Genomic DNA, 17076 nt, shown 5'->3' with positions numbered 1-17076 from the left:
GGAGGGGAGACTTTGGAGGGGCATCTGTTTATAGCTCCAGAATTTGGCACAGTTCTTGAATATAGTGGGTACTTAATAAATGCTTGTCGCCTTAACTTGCCTGGAAGTGGGGCATCACTCTTATTAAATTATTTTGTAGGTCAAGAGACCTGAGATTCCCTGTGCCTTTGAGATGGGAAACAAGAGGGTCCTGGGAATCTCTGGAAGAGAGAGGGAGGGAAAACAAGCAGGACTGTCAGAGTTGGGGAAAGAGGGCAGGGCTAGGGGTCTGAAGAACTCAGGACTTTATCACTGGCTAGAGCTGGGAATAGGTATTTGTGGGTGTGTAAGTCTGTGTTTTTGTGCATGTGTACATATGTGTATGCTTTGAGGGGACAGGTCCTCATATTTGTGTTTGTGTATTAATATGTCTCTATGTGTGACTATGTATGGGTATATACATACTTGAAAATCTGTCCATGTGTATACAGGTATGAGTGCATGTATTAAAGACATGAATATGTAATTGGGTGTCTGTGAGGGTGTATGTAGAGAGAGGCGATGCCTGGCAATGGTGTATGTGCCTGTTTATATGTATGTCTATGTGCGTACCTGCCTGCGTGTATTTGTGCGTGTGAATGTTTCTGTGTATGTTGAAAAATTGGAGCTGGGCTGATGTCTGGGGGGGGTGTAATTATACCCATTCTGAATCAGGTGAGGTGACTTATACTAGTGACAAAGAAAATGCCAAGTCGCCTTCTGACTCCAAGACCACTATGCTCCTCCTTTGCCTCTGAACAGCTTTCCTGTTCACTCCAGCTTACTGAGGGCCCATCACTCTAGTCTTGTTCTGGGGGGGCCTGGGGAGGCCTCACATCACTCCTCCTGGGGCGCATTCTCTCGAGAGGAGGGAAAGCAGAAACACTTCCCATTTCTCCCCAGAGGCAGTGGGACCTAGGAGAAATAGGGTCAGAGTTCAGATCCTACCTGTGTGATCTCCAGTGAAGCACAAGCCTCAGCTTCCTTCTCTACAAAAGGAGGGCATTAGATGAGCTGATGTCTAAGTCCCTTTGCTCTCTGAATCCTCAGATCTCCGACTTCCCTATCCAGTCACCATGATGCATCGATTATGGCCATGGTCACAGCCCAGCTCCACAATGAATGGGGCAGAGTTCGGCGCTTGGCCTCTTGAGTTCAGCTATGTATCACTGGGGCTGGGGAGAAGGGGGGCTGTTTGTTTCTCTGCCTCTGCCCATTCACTCCTGTGAAAATCCACCTTCATCCATCCTTCTCCCCTTCAGTGCCCCTAGCTAGGGGAATGGAGCTTACATTTACTTCTGTTTACCCACAGCTAGCAAAAATGAAACCTTGGAAAAGGCTTATTTTCTGCCTCCTTTCTTCTCCTTTGCAATTGTCCCCCTACTCTGCTTTCACCCTATGCAAAGCACCCTCCCTTTCACCTCTCCCTGGATAGACTGGGAAAGTTGTTAAGTCCTGGACATCCTGATAGATCATACATAGAAGGGCTCCAGGTTTGAACCCTACTTCCAACACTCACTGTCTGTGTGAACTTAGACAACTCACTTCTCTGGGCTTCTGTTTCCTCCTACATAGAATGATGAGGTGGTTTAGATCCGGGGGTTCTTAACCTGGTGTCCATAAACTTATTTAAAATTTTTTCAATAATCTTATTTTGATGTAATTGATTTCTGTTATAATCCTATGTATTTTATTTTATGTATTTAAAAACATTATTCAGGGTCAGCTAGGTGGTGCAGTGGATAGAGCAGTGGCCCTGGAACCAGAAGGACCTGAGTTCAGATCTGGCTTCAGACACCTGACACTTACTATCTGTGTGACCCTGGGCAAGTCACTTAACCCCACTGCCTATCAAAAAACAAAAGCAAAACAAAACATTATTCTTAGAAGGGGTCCATAGACTTCCCTAGATGGCTAGATGGGTCGATAACACACACACACACACAAATTGAAGAACCCCTGGTCTAGAAATCACCAAAGTCCCTTCTAACTTTAAACCTATGATTCTCCCCCTTTCTATACCTAGATCTTCCCTCTTGCTACTTCCTGGCCCTCTTGTGTCAGGCACATCAAGGTCTCTTTTTTTGTCCTTACAGGATCCTGTTGAGATGTCTTGGGGTGAAGGCATACCAGCTCTAGAACGTCCCTTGGAATGGACCTCCGAGACCATCTAGTCTAATCCCTTTAAATGACTTGCCCAAAGTCACACGAGGGATGAGATCTGAACCCAGGTCCTTGGAATCCAGAACTGGTATTCTTTTCACTGTATCATGCTTGTTCTTAGAGGTCAGTGCTTCCAGGATCCATGATTTCAATGGAGGAGTATAGTACTTCTGTTGATATTGATCACATCCTTCCTATGCCTTAGTTAGACGATCTTCATCAATCACTATGGTCAACTCTCCCCCCAAAAGGGTTCATTACCTGGATCATAACATGGAAGGGGGTCTTGGGAATGATACAGTCCAACTGTCTCATTTTACAGCAAAGGAAACTGAGGACTAGAGAGAAGTGGTTTTTCCCCAGTCACATAAAAAGTCACTTGTTTTCACCAAAGTATATGGCAAAGGTGGAATTTGAACCCAAGTCTTCCAATTGCAAATTCAACGTTCTTACCCCTATATCCCACTGCCTCTTTTGTAACCTTTACCACTGTCTAAATATAAAATCTGGCTTTATGTTCTACCATTCCCTAAATGCTACCTCTCCCCCAGAAGTCCTTTAAATCAGCTAATAACTAAAAATCCCAGATCAGCAAAAGAAGAGAAATATGGCTTTACTACCAATACAAAGCCCAGGGAGAGCTGTAACTAGGGTAGAGTCCGTGGGGTTTTGCCCTGGGGTGGCAAATTTAGAGGGTGCTGTCAACATCATACTAGTGGTCTCATGCTAGGAGTGTTTCCTCACCTGCAAACCCTAATGCCCTCTCCATCCCCCATGGCAGCCACAGCCTCATGCTAGGAGTGACTGGTAGAAGTCTTGTAGCATCTCGTATTATACTTTCTTCATGGCTTGATGGCTAAACTCCATCACAAACCCCAATATACATACTTGGTCCAGGGGCAGAACTTGCTAGGCCCTCTCCTTCTGAGCCCAGGTGAGAATCCCAGAGGTCAGAGACCTCTGCACACTCCTAAGCCCAAGGAGATCAGACATTTAGCCAGGTTTTTCTAAGCTTTGCATGCAGGGATGGATACTTGTACATTATTCCCATGCTGTCAGTCAGCCAGTCAATAAATATTCCGTATCCAATGAGCCATCCCTTCACAAAATAAAAATCAAGAGGAAAAAGCAACACAGCTAACCAGATTATCAACTAAGTCAGACAGCAATGTCCAGCAGGGTCCAACAGCCCCCACAGGCACGCACAGAACATGTACCTATCTTGGTAGAGAACAGAAGGAGGCGTATTTTCTCATGTTCTCTCTGGTCTTTCATTTCTAAGAGCCTGGAATATTAACTTTGGGATGGAGGGAGCTGGGAGGGTAACTTAAACTCGCTCTTCCCTGGCTTTTCTCTGGGTACTCAGAATCCCCAACTTTAGCAAGGAATAAAAGCATTCTCCTCTCTCATTATCTCTCTCTCTCTCTCTCTCTCTCTCTCTCTCTCTCTCTCTCTCTCTCTCTCTCTCTCTCTCTCTCTCTCTCTCTCCCTCCCTCTCTTTCTCTCTCCCTCTAATGCATTATATATAATATATACACATATATATCCAATATTTATAGTTACATATGTTAACATATATAAATATGTTAACCTTAATTTGTGTTGGATAAGAGAAGAGTTAAAAGAAGAATGTGTGGGTGTGTGTATTCTCCCTCTCCCTCCCTCTCCCCCCTTTCTATATATATACATACATACATACCTACATACATACATATATACATATAGATACAGTCTCAAGTAATAGGAAACAAGAACAACAGAAAAACTTAGTGCAAAGCTTAAACCAATGGATTCAAAAGACATGAAACCATCAGTTCCGAACCCTCTTCATAGGATCTATAGACTTGAAGCAGGAAGGGACATTTGAGGTCATGTAATCTGCCAGCCTCATTTTACAAATGAGGAAACAGAGGCTTAGAGAATTGGAATAGCTTGCCCGAGGTCACAAAGGCAGGAGATGACAGAGCAAAAATTCCAACCAAGGTCCTGTCCCTCCCTGCTCAACATCTGTGTGAATCTAAGATTCCAGGTCCAATACCTCATAGTCTCACCCCTCTATTTGAACTTCATCCTCTCCTTCCTCCACACCTCCCTCATTCACTCCTTTCTCAAGGAAGGAGCCAAAGGGATATCTCGAAGGAATTCATTTTACTCCTCTCCCTGCTGGCCACTTACACTGTAGAACGATAAGGTTATTAAGGTCTCAGGATCTCAATCCCTCTTCCAAGGTCACTTTACAGATCAAAGCATGTGCTAATCCTCTGCCCAAATCTTCCAAGGAGAAATGAACTACACATAAAACCCAACTGAAGATACCCACAAGTATACACCAAGTGAACAACATTTCCCTCCCACATACCCATCCCTACCCTGAAGTGCCCAGAGTATGCCCTACAATACCCTCCGATGGGAAAGAGGGTGATGGGTAATACTCTGGGGAAAGTGGTGGATGGTGAGGCCAAAAGGAAAGAGCAGCTAGAGTTGGCTGAAAATGAGATTTCAGACATACTCTCAATGCTGGGGAGAGAGACAATGAAGAGATACCGACCCAGGAAGAAGAGTCTTGTTACTATGGAAGGCTGAGAAATGTCCTCAATTAGAAACCAAACGACAAAGGATTAAAAAAAAAAGACAAAGTGCCTATTAGGGACACTTGAGACACTTGTCTGGGACAAGGGTTCTTGGAGTAGAATCCATGAACTTGTTTTTTAAGAAATATTTTGCTCACTATATTTTACTGTAATTGGATTTCTTTGCAATAAGATGCATTTTATTTTAGGCACTTAAAAGCATTATTCTGAGAAAGGGGCCATAGATTTTACCAGATTATCAAAGGGGTCCATGACAAAAGAGGTTAAGAACCTCTGTGCCATAGGGAACTTGGAAGACCTAAAGGATGGCTGCAGAGCAGTACGGATCCAAAGAGTAGCCGAGCACCCCAATACTACCAGATCTGGGCAGCAGACTGGGTGAGGTGCAGGGGCAGGAGGGCAGCAGCTGCTGCACGAATCTCAGTGAGAGCACCAGTCTCATTCCCACTGAGATCGCCTGGAGGTAGTATAAGCTAGCAGGGAGAACTCAGGTCTCTGGGCCAGTATTTAGGCCAGCCCTTATTTTATGGCTGTAGAGCTGAGTGTGATGGAGAGGTGAACAAGGGACCCAGATAGAATTTTTTGATGGGAGAGCAGTATGGCTCAAGGGAGATTCATTATTTGGGTGGCTTACTCTGAGTGTCTTGTGCCTGTGTTCTCACATGTTGTACATGGCCCTGGGAAAGTTTTTTCTATTGGATTGTGCTGTAAACTACTGGAAATCTGAGAACAGAAGATACCAAAGGGTTGATAGTCACGAGTTTGTACTCCAATGTTATTGACAGCTAACATACTTTACAAACATCTCCTACATCTTTCAATATTCTCTTGGGGTGTACCCGTATTAGATGAGACAGGATCCTTGGAGTGGGTGGTTATGAGATGCTGATACCCAAACTACATTGCAAAACTGTGCATTACAAAGGCTTCTTTTGTTCTACCTCAAGTCATCTTTAACAGGAGATAGCAGAAATTTAAGAGGGAATCCTCCACGGGGGAGGCTGCGGCTTTGGATGGCTTTAGTGGACTCTGAGGGGCGTGGCCCTTACAGGCCCATGAGAATTTCTGGAAGGATTGTTCCATTCAGACTTCTGATGGGAACCTCAATGTCAGCTACCCCACTCACTCCCAGTCATGTACTTGGGCTTGGTACTTGGTGCTCTGAGGTCCCAGTAAGGCTCAGAGAGAAGAAGGAAGGATTTGATGGTTAGAGAGAAGAGACCATAGTCCAAAGCCAATGTGGACTTAATGAGCCAAAATAAAATTAGAACTGGCCATGTGGCCTTGAAGAATTTCTCCCCCACACATACATACCCAGTACCCACCATCCCCATGGAACATGAGGTAAGTACATGAGTTTGCCTTTTCCCTGGCCCTACCTGGGTCAGATGGTGTCAGGATGCAAAGGGACTGGTGCCCGGAGGCAGGGAGAATGATGTCCTGTCCACTGTGGTGCCACCATGCACTGCAGAGAGAAGAACATTCAGGTTAACAAGGGGGTGGTGGTGGTGGTGCTGGGACTGTCCTGGGCAAGGCTTTGGTAGGAAGAAGGGTGGGAGGCTGCCAGAGGCCATCATAGATCACCCTGTCCTAAGAATAAAAGGCAAAGCTCCCCACCCACCATGAGCTTCTGTTCTGACATGTGTCTCCAACCGCAAGGCTGTGAATCATTGAGGCAGCCACACTCTCACACCTGCTCCCCCTTGTGACTAAGAGACTGTGAGATGGCAGGCCTGGGCCACACACTCAGAGCTGGAAGGCACCTCTGAGGCCATCCAATCCAATTCATAACTTAAAAAAGAATCCTCTTTCCAACATTTGTATGAAGACCTCCAAGAAAGAGAAACACATGACCTCCAAAAGCAGCCCATCCCACTTTGGGAAAGCTGTGGTTATTGGGAATTTTATAGAGGAAGCCCAAGTAGTTGCAATTTTCATCTTATAAGACCAAGCAAAACAAGTCCAAACCCTCTTCCCCATGACTTCAACCACTGGAAGACAATTATGTCCCATTTCTGTCCTCCTCCCCCCTCCCCTCACCAAGTCTTCCCCAGGCCAAACATCTTTAGTTCCTTCAACTCATCCCCATATGACAGAATCAAGGGCCTTCACCATGCTGGTTGCCCTTCTCTGGACAGTCTCCAGGTTAGCAATGTTCTTCCTAAAATGTGAATTGAATACAAGACACCAGATGTTACCTGACTGTGGGGCCATCCTCTCCCTAATCGTGGACATGACTTCTCCATGCAGCCTGAAATTAGGGCTAGAGTAGTCTACAAAGGCACCAGGACAATCTTGTCCACAGGAAGGTGACCACGATGGTGAAGGGTATTGATACCACATCACAATCATTCATATTTCTTTATCACCTAAAGGTTTTCAAAGCACATTCCCCACAGCAATTCTGTCTGGTAGAAAGTACGAGTACTAATCCTATTCTACAGAGCAGAAAATGGAGGCTCAGAGTGCCTGCTCCAAGGTTAAACAATTAAACAGAAGAGCCAAGACTGAGATCCAGAGGCTCTAGCTACAAATTCAAGGCACCTTTGACCGTCCTCTGCTTCTTAACTGAAGAAACTCAGCCAAGAGAAGAGAGAAATTAAGGGGAAACACCTCAATGGCTGTCATGTGGAAGAGATAACAGAAAGAAGATAAAAGGAAGGAACTGCTGGGTGACCTAGAGGATGGAGTGTTGGACCTGGAGTAAGGAAACCTGAATTCAAATCCTGTGTCAGACATTTATTATGTGACCCTGGGCAAAGCTCTTAACCTCCCTCAGAATCAGTTTCTCCATTTGTAAAATGGAGATAATAATAGCAACAATTTTTCGTGGTTGTTATTAGCATCAAATGAGACTGGATTTGCAAAGCATTATATAATAATCACCAGAGCTAGCATTTATATAGACCTTTAAGGTCTGCAAAATGCTTCACAAATGTCATCTCATCTTCATAACATAACCCTGGGAGGTAGGTGCTATTATCCAATGGTTCAAGTTTGTTTAACTTTACCTGCCTTCCCTTTAATGCTGGTAAATCCCTTCTGAAAGCCCCTTCTGATTTCTTTGGGTGAAGAGAAGGAAGAAGGGATTCAGGCCCCGTGGTAGGGGAGAAAGGTTGCTCCCTGCTAATTTTGGAGGGGGATGGGTTCAGGGAGAGGGAGCTCAGTAGCCATCTCTGAGGCCCAGAAAAGTTAAGTGACTTGCACATAGTCACATAGCCAGTACATGGAAGTGTCAAGATTTGAACCCAGACCCACTGATTCCAAATCTAATGTCTTTTCCACTGCACATAAATAGTGAAGAGCAGCTCTGGGATCTGAAATCAGATACTTCCTCTAAATTGAGTGCTTTCTTTACAACAGTAAAAGAATTTCTAACTCAAGACATATATGCCTGCCAACAGCCTTTGTTGACTTGTCTGATTTCCTTACATACTTTATAACCCCGGTGCTCCCCGAAGACCTTATACCCCATTGGTGTCCCCCACTGGCCACCCTCTAACAGCCTAGCCCAGAGACTGAGATTTTTCAGAGACAAGGATGACGAAGTTCTGAAGTAGACATTAGGCTTGGACAATTAAGAGTTAGAGGGAATCTTGGTGATGAATTTGGGATGAGAAAGCCCTAGTTCAAATCTCACATATGCCATTTGTTGCACATTCAAGTTTGGAGAAGTCCTCAATCATCTTGGGATTTCAGTTTCTTCATCTATCAAATGGATAGGTTGGATAAGTTATCTCTAAAGTCCCCTCCAGTTATAAATCCCACAATTCCACAAATTCAACCTTTTCACTGGACGGAGTCACATGGGTTTGAATCCTGACCTCCCCAACATTATTTGTGATTCATCCTTTCTGGACCACAGTTCCTTATCTTTGAAATAAGGTAGTGGGACTAGATGACCTAGAGGTAATGTTCCACATTGGAAATAGACCTGGCTATTGAATATGAGGGCCTGTATTCAAATCTTACCTTTGACACTTCATGTACAATGTTGGGAAAATCACTTTACATCCCTGAACTTGTTTCCTCTTCTCTAAAATGAGAGAGTTAGACTAGTTAGCCTCTGTGGTCCCTTTCAGCTGGCACAGTGGATAGAGTATTAAGCTTGCAGTCAGGAAGACCTGAGTTCAAATCCAGCCTCAGAAACTTCATAGTTATGTGACCCTGGGCAAGTCACTTGTTTTCCTCATCTGTAAAATGGGGATAATAATAGCACCTACCTCCAAAGGTTGTTGTGAGGATCAAATGTGATAATAATCATGAAGCCCTTAGCACAGTGTCCGGTATACAGTTAGCACTATGTAAATGTTGGGAATCAACGTCCTTCTCCTCTTCCTCTTTGTGGTTGTTATTACTGTTATTTCTGAAATCCTTTCCAGCTCTAAATCTCTGCTTGTGTGATCCTGGATGAGGAAACTGAGTCCTCAGATGAGAGTTGGCAAAACTTACTGAAAACCACACCTTGAATTATTGAGAGAGCTGGGACTAGAGCCAATCCTCCCAGCTCCCATCCCAGTCCTCTCTCCTTCATACTGTGCTACAGCTGATTAAAAATAAGCTGTCAAGAACAAAGAACATGAGATACACGTTAGCTATAAACCAAAAGACAGCTTTGTGGGAACCTCTGGGTGAGACAGCGGGTGCCAATCCAAATTCCCAGTCACGGGCAGATGGCATATCTAGGCACTAGCCTGGTACAGACAGACGCTTCAATCACAGGTGATAAACTCTCAACCCCTATGGCGCTAAATTGGGCTTTGGGGGAGGGGATCCTAGTGGGGGGCACCTTCATGCTCACGTCTGCGGTACATGTGACTAAGAGGTAGGAGGAGCGCAGGGTCCAGACCTATGGGACCCCCAGAACTAGCTTTCACAGCACTTACCAGTTGGGCTTCCTGTCTTCTTCCTGAGACTGAGTTTGGGGAGGGGGAGGCAAAAAGCCTTGGGGCCAACCACCCCAACAGGGATTTGTTTCATTTTTTATCACCTTAGATCATTGGAGAAAGGCACAGTATAAAAAGACATGATTAAAAAAAACTAGTCAATTCTCTCTGAGTCCCTGAGACTATGAGCCCCTCAAGAGCAGGAGCTGTTTTTTTAACCTTCCTTTGTATTTGCACATAGTAGGTGTTCAATAAATCTTAGTTGACTGAGATTCTAAGTTCCCAGAGAATGAGTACTATTTTTGCCTTGCTTTATATTCCTGGAGATTAGCATAGTGCTGGGCACATTGTAGGTGCTTAATAAATGCTTACCAACTGAGACTCAATTTCTCACATCATAAAATACTTGTATTACCACCTTCCTAGGGCTGTGGTACTCTGCAAACCTTGAAGGACCAGAGGACCAAGATCCCAGTTACGGAACCTTAAGATTTGCAAAGACCTTTCCTTACAACAGCCATGGAAGGGAGGTAATACATGTGTAATCACCCCATTTTTTGGAGGATAAGGAGATTGAGGCTGAGATGTGAAGTGACCTGCCCAACATCACAAGCCAGAAAGTGCTGGATGTTCTATGGAAATACCCTAAGTTCAATGCTTATTCCACCACCCCATAACGCTTTTTCATAACTTTCGTGCTCTGAACCCTGAAAGGGAAGACCACAGGGCAGAGTGATGGGAAAGGAAGGGCAAACTTGAAGAAGAGAAAGGGTAACGAGAGGCAGGACAAGGAGATATCAGAAGAAAGGAGGGATAGAATGAGAGAATCACAGATGAGGGAGAGAAAGGAGGGAAGGCATCCTGGGAAGGTGAAAGAGGGAAACGGGAAAAAGAGGGTGGGAGAGACAGAGAACAGGGGAGGTAGAGAGGAGGAAGAATTGGGGGAAAGGAAAAGGGGAAATAATAATGAGAGAAAAAAGAAGGAATGAGGGGGAAAGACAGAAGAAGGCGACAAAGAAAGGAGGAGAGAGGGACAATTAGGGAATGGGAGGGAGAGTTAAGGAAGGAGGAAAGAAAGGAAGGAGGGAGTGAATAGAAGTGAGAGTTAAGGGGAGGAAGAGAAGGGAGGGAGAACCTGGGAAGAGAGGGAAAAAAGAAAGGGAAAGAGGAGAGAGAGAGTGGCAGTGGAAGGAAAGTCAGAACGGGGGGGAGGATGAGGGAGAAATGGAGAAGAGGGAGTGAGAAGTAGGAATGAGAGAAAGCACCTGGAGGAAGCCACCAGTGACCATTCAATGAGCAAAGTTAAATGCCCAGGTTTTTCAGTACCGAGGACAGGGCAATTCCCTGGGGATAATGACCACTGTTACAGCTGTGTTGCTCCCTCTGCCTGATTCCCAATAGGGAAAGACCATTGAGTCAGATTAATGGACCAAGCCCTGCCCAGATTGGCCAAGAGGGCCGAGGTGCCTGCCTGCAGGGGGCCCCTGCTCTTCAGACCCACTATCCACTGGGCTAAATCCTACTCACTCCACTGCTTGGGCCTCACCCCAATTAGAGCACTGAGTTTAATTGCCTGAGGTTGGCTGCCCAGTCAGGCTCAGATAACCTCAGCCACTTATTGGAAGGCTCCAAGCTCTGTCTGCTTGCTTGAATTTAGTTTCAACTCAAATCTAGGTGAGGTAAAGGAACTTCAGCATAGAGGAAAGAACAGCAGAGTGGATTGGAGTCATAGGGCTTTTCCTGGCTACTTATTATTTCCTGGCTTACTTATTACTTATTACTCATATAGCCATGGGGCATTACTTATTTCTGAACCTCAGTTTCCTCATCTGTAAAATGAAGAGATTGGACTAGATCCAGGGTCCTTAATTTGGGGTCTGTGAGCTTGTTTTTTTTTAACATTCTGACAACTCTATTTCAATATAATTGGTTGCCTTCATAATCTTATGTATTTGATTTTATGCATTGAAAAACATGATTTTGAGAAGGGCTCCCCAGGCCTTCCCAGACTGCTAGGAAGTGAAGAAGCCTTAAACTAGATGGTCACCAAGGTTCCTTCTAACTCTGAATCCTGTGATCTCAAGAACCAGCATTTACTGATCTCTATACTTGTGACCACACTGGAGATCAAATGGTCAATCAACTGATTCAACATATGTTTATGAAGAACCTACTATGTGCCAAACACGGGAGAGACAAAGACAAAAGAAGAATCATCCTGAACTTTGTAGACTATGGGGAATAGGGAGACCAGACACACACAGGGAAGGATAGCTTGTAGGACAAGATTATGGGTACCAAAGACAGGATGGTGTGGTACTAGACCAGATGTCAAAAGGCAAAGGGCCAAGTCTAAACTCTGCCAATTACTAGTAGCTGTGTGACTTTGGGTAAGTCACTTCCCTCTCTGGGCCTCAGTTTCCCTATCTGAGAAGAGAGGAAGTCACCTTGGGTGATTTCTACTCTCAAGCCTGTAAATGGTGGTCCAGACAGTAAGAACAAAGGAGACAGAACAGTATAATCAGTAGGGATCAGAGGAAGCAACCTGGGATCTGTACCTTGAAAACTTCAAGGATATCATTTCAGAAGAGATATTTCAGGCTGGAGGAGATGATGCATGCAAAAGCAGAAAGAGAACATGAGTGTTGCGTATGTGAACAAAGCATGTTAGAGTGGAGGGATTGATGAGGCTGGAAGGGTAGGTTGGGGCCAGGTTGTGGAGGATCTTGAACATTAGGCCAGGAACTGTGGTTTGATCCTAGGTAGTCACTGGATGTTTCTGAACAAGGAAGAGGGACCCGATGAAACCAATGTTTTCAGACAATTATTCTGATACTGAATGACACGGATTAGAACAAGGATGAGGGCGATGGTGAGCGGGAGGGAGGACTGGTTAGGAAAATGAGGCTGCAATCCAAGCAAGACATAACAGATCATAGGTTTAGAGCTGATAGGAATCTTGGGATTACCCATTTCAACCCCCTCTTTATTTTTTTACGGATGAAGAAACTGAGGCCCAGAGAAGTTAAGTGATTGCCCAAAATGGCACAAACAGTGCAAAGTATCAGAGACAGGATTTGAACCCAGATTCTCTGGTTCCAAGCCCAGCTGCCAGTACACTATAGATCACTGGGGCCTTGGCTAGGGCAAGGGTTGTAGGGAAGGGAAAGGGAAAGGAATCAGCCTTTACATAGTACGTACTACGTGCTGGACACTGTGCTGAGTTTGGGGGTTTTTTTGTTTTCATAAATCTTATCTCATTTGATTTTCACAACAACCCTTGGAGGGAGATGCTATTATTAAGTTCATTTTACAGTTAAGGAAACTGAGGCAAACAGAGGTTAGTTGAGGAGACTGAGGCAAACAGCTAGGAAGTGTCTGAGTTTGAATTTGACCTCAGGTCTTCCTGACTCCTGGCCAAGAACTCTAACCACTCTACTACCAGCTTCCTCTTTTGGGAGTGGACTCCTATGGTAACAGGCATCATAGTGTAATGCATGGGGTAGAGCACTAACTATGAGTTAAGAGACCTGGGTTTGAACCCTAGTGCTACTATTTCTTGGGCTGACCTTGGGGAATTTTCCTTCTTCCCCAGCTTTCCATATGTCAGATGAGGGGATTCTTAACCTGGGGTCTGTAGACTTGTGTATTTCCCCCAATTTTAGTAAGTGCATTTCAGTATAATAGGTTTCCTTCATAATCCTACATATTTTGTTGTATGCATTTAAAACCATTATCCTGAGAAAGGGCCATAGGCTTCACCAGCCACTAAAGAAGGGGGGCCATGACACACAGAAAGTTAAGAACCCTGGCTTAGATGGTCTCTAATGCCTCTTCTAACTCTGAATCTTCTGGCCTCTGAGATCATCTCTGTTCCGCCCAGTCCACATTTAGTCCTTTATCCTCATGCCTAGCACCTGGGTTAGGCAATGGGGTAGAGGTCAAGGAGTGGCACTGTGTCTACGACCTGAGAATTTCTGGAACCAATGCTGGCTTGGATCATTCACTCGACCCACCCTACCTGCCTCAGTGTCAGAGTCAGGCAGGGACATCTCGGCCATGTGTTGGAATCTCAGGGTTCAATGGTAAAGGTTCCTGGAACTGACTTGCAGATTCTTAAGCCATTGGGGCAGGGAGCGAGGAGCCATAGCCAGATGGAGCCACCATCCCTCAGAGACAGGCTTCAGATGGTGTGTGCAGTGTGGGGAGGGAAGGAGCACGGAGAGATGTGGAGGAGATGCAGCTCTCCTGCTATACTACAGGGTTTTCCTATGTGCCACACTCTTCCCTCCCTCTGCCTCCCCTGTGGCCTCTAAAAATAAAGTCACTCATTTTAGCTCTGCTCCAGAGAAGATTCTTACCAAAACAGAGATGCCAGGCTGCCTTGTATGGTGAGGAAAGCCCAGGTTGGGGAGCCAGAAGGCACAGACTTAAATATCAGCTTTACAATGAACCCACCTCGATGAGCCTCAGTTTCCCCATCTGTAAGGAGGTGGGAGAAGCATGAGACTCATCTCTAGCTGTGACATTTCATGTTCTATGTTCTAAGGTTCTTTCAGCTGGGACTTTCTGGGTTCTTTGATTCCCTCCAGCTCTGACCTTCTCTGTTCTAAGGTTCCTTCAGGATGTAACATTCTATGTTCTGTCTCCCAACTCAGACATTCATTTCTATAGTTGAACATCCCCTCTAGCTCCAATATTCTATGTCTGATATTCCACAGTTCCCCTCCAGGTCTGATAGTCTCTGCTCTAAGTTCTTCTCAGCTTTCACATTCTACTTTTTAGTGCAGCCAAATAGTCTAAGGTTCTGGATTAAGGCTCCAGTCCCTTCGGGGGCATAGGTTCATATCTCACCACTACCAATGAGAGCTTTCTTTGAGACAGCCATATGGCCCAGACCAAAGAACGCTGGACCTGGAGTCAGAAGACATGAATTCAAATCCAGCGGCAGATACTTTCTAGATGTGTGACCTGGGCAAAGCACTCAGCTTCTGTTTGCCTCAGTTTCCTCAACTGTAAAATGAAGACAATAGTCCCTACCTGGCAGGGTTGTTGTAAGGATCAAATGATATAATATTTGTAAAAGTGCTTAGCCCAGTGCCTGGCACTTAGTAGGTGCTATATAGTTGTTTAATCCCTCCCTACTCCCCTACATTCTAGGGTGCCTGCCAGGCCTGGGCTTCTGTTATGAAGTATCTTTCAGTCCTAACCTTCTCTGTTCTAAGGTCTCTTCAGCCTATGACATTTCTACATTCTAATGCCCTTCCCCTCTTCCGTCTATCATTCTGTCTTCCATGCTCTAAGGTCCCTTCCAGCCCTGACATTCTACCCTCCATGTTCTAAGGCCCTTCCAAGTGCTGATGTTTGGTGATTCTAAGCAATACGGGATTGTGCAGTGGTGCTAGGGATGGACATGAGAAGGGGCTTGTGAGATAGACTGAGACAGAGAGGAAGCACATGCATGCACTCCTCACTGAGGCATGTTCCTGGATAAAGCCTGAAGGTGTGAACAGCAATGCTTGGTGCTATTTGCCCAACAGACAAGTGGTAGCTGTGACTTCCTGTGTGGAGGATGAGGGTGGCAGAGAGCCTGAGTGTGTCGAGGTCTGCCCTGCAGATTGAAGACACACGTGTGCACACACACACACAAGCGCGTGTACACACACACACACACACACACACACACACACACACACTTCCCATTACATAGGCAGATGCTTGTTGTTTATTAATTGGGAGTGGTGAGAGGAAGGACAATCTAGGGAATGGCAGTATCAAAGAGAAGGGGAAGGAGGAAAGGGGCAGCCAGGTAGGGCAGAGCAAGCTTCAGAAGGTAAGGTGAGAAAAGGAGAGGATGGGGGAAGTTATGAGGATGAAGGGAAAGAAGGAAAGTAGAAGCTGGGGAGGGCTCCAAGGTCAAGAGAGAGGCTGCCACTCCCTCCTAACATTCATTGAACTCCTACTGTGTGCAGACCACAGAATGTATATGCACACACATGGGTATGTAAATACAAAGTTTAGATAAGTTGCATCCATCTCACATCTGTCCCCTTCTCTCCCCTCACAAGGCCACCACACACCCTCACCACCTCTAACCTGGAATATTACAACAGCCTTCTAATGCCTCTCCCAGTCCCAAGCTTCCACATCCTCCACAGAGCCGACAGTGATTTTCCTAAAGCACATGACTGTCCATGCTACTCTCCTGTTCCAAAAGCTTCAGTGGCTTCCTACTGCCTTTAGGATTAACAATAACCCCCCTAGCTCCAACCCTCCTTTCTAGACATTTTCCATGCTCCCCCTCATCTCCTCTACATTCCAGCCACACTGGCCTGCGTGTTCCCCATACACATTGCACATCCCTGTTCCTGGAATGCTCTTTCTCCTTGCCTTGGCCTCTTGAAATCCCACGCTACCTTCCAGGCTTATCTCCAGTAACAGCTCCTGCTTTTGGCTTATCCTGATCCCCAAATGTATTAGCTCTTCCCTCTCTCCAATTATATTATATTTGCTTCATATAGTTTTCAATTTACTTACCTATCCCCATCCCACCCCACTAGAATGCAAGTTCCTTGAGGCCAGGAATTGTTTTCATTTCTTTTGTCCTCCCACCCTCAGTGCTCAGCACAGTGCTGGCACACTTTTGTTCACAAAATAAAGCTTGTTGAGTCAAATCGGGTTGAATTAAAATGACCCCTACCCTCCAGAAGCTTGCCGGCACAGAAATCACTGCTCGACATTATATGACAAACTCATTAGAAAAGAACAACCAAAGTGCTAAGTGAGGCCCAAGGAAGGGAGACCATTACTGACAGGGAAGATGGGCAAGGGCTTCCTGGAGGAGGTGGCAGCTCAGCTGGCTTTAAAGGAGGAGGAGGGATCAACAAGTGGAATGAGGAAAGGAGGAGTGGGAGAACATGGGGACTGTTCAAGTGGCTGCCACTAGGCCAGTGTGGCTGGGGCCCGGGGTTCCAGGAGAGCAGTGGAAGACGAGGCTGGGGAGCAATACTGGTCCCAGAGTGGTGTGGGCCTTGAATGTCAGCCCAAGGAATAGGAACTTTGTTCAGTAGGCAAAAGGGGGTCAATTAAAGAGTGTTGGGCATTCCCTAAATACTCGCCGATGCCTGGATCAGTGTATGAGAAAGCTAGCAGGGTCAAAATGGCAGAATTACCCTAACTTGGTTAGCTGAAACACGTCTGCCTCCAACTGACTCACCCAAGCCCTGGCAGCAGTGGTTTAAGCCTTTTCCTCTCCAAGTTCCTGATTTCATCCTACACATCCTTACTTTCAGCAGATGCCCTGGCCTCCCACTTTATAGAGATGACCAAGGCCCTCTAACATGAACTCGCCACCTTCATACCTCTGATCTTTTCAATGTCATTGGGGCATAGATTAGAGCCAGAAGTTTTATCTAGGC

The 17076-nt window shown here is 45.6% G+C and overlaps 1 protein-coding gene across 2 annotated transcripts in view; it reads right to left on the bottom strand.

The window, feature by feature from the left end:
• Positions 1-17076, bottom strand: part of LINGO1 (leucine rich repeat and Ig domain containing 1) — a 507290-nt gene that overhangs the window by 164111 nt on the left and 326103 nt on the right. For both annotated transcript variants that reach the window (XM_020975161.2, XM_020975162.2), the window contains one exon: positions 6152-6237. The gene's annotated coding sequence lies outside the window, so the exon portion shown is untranslated. The remainder of the gene's footprint in view (positions 1-6151; positions 6238-17076) is intronic.

The sequence above is a fragment of the Phascolarctos cinereus genome, unplaced genomic scaffold (assembly GCF_003287225.1).
Source record: "Phascolarctos cinereus isolate Bilbo 61053 unplaced genomic scaffold, phaCin_HiC Scaffold_3;HRSCAF=262, whole genome shotgun sequence".
NCBI lineage: Eukaryota > Metazoa > Chordata > Mammalia > Diprotodontia > Phascolarctidae > Phascolarctos > Phascolarctos cinereus.
The sequence above is the reverse complement of the archived record's forward strand: the minus strand, read 5'-3'. Positions and strand labels throughout refer to the sequence as shown.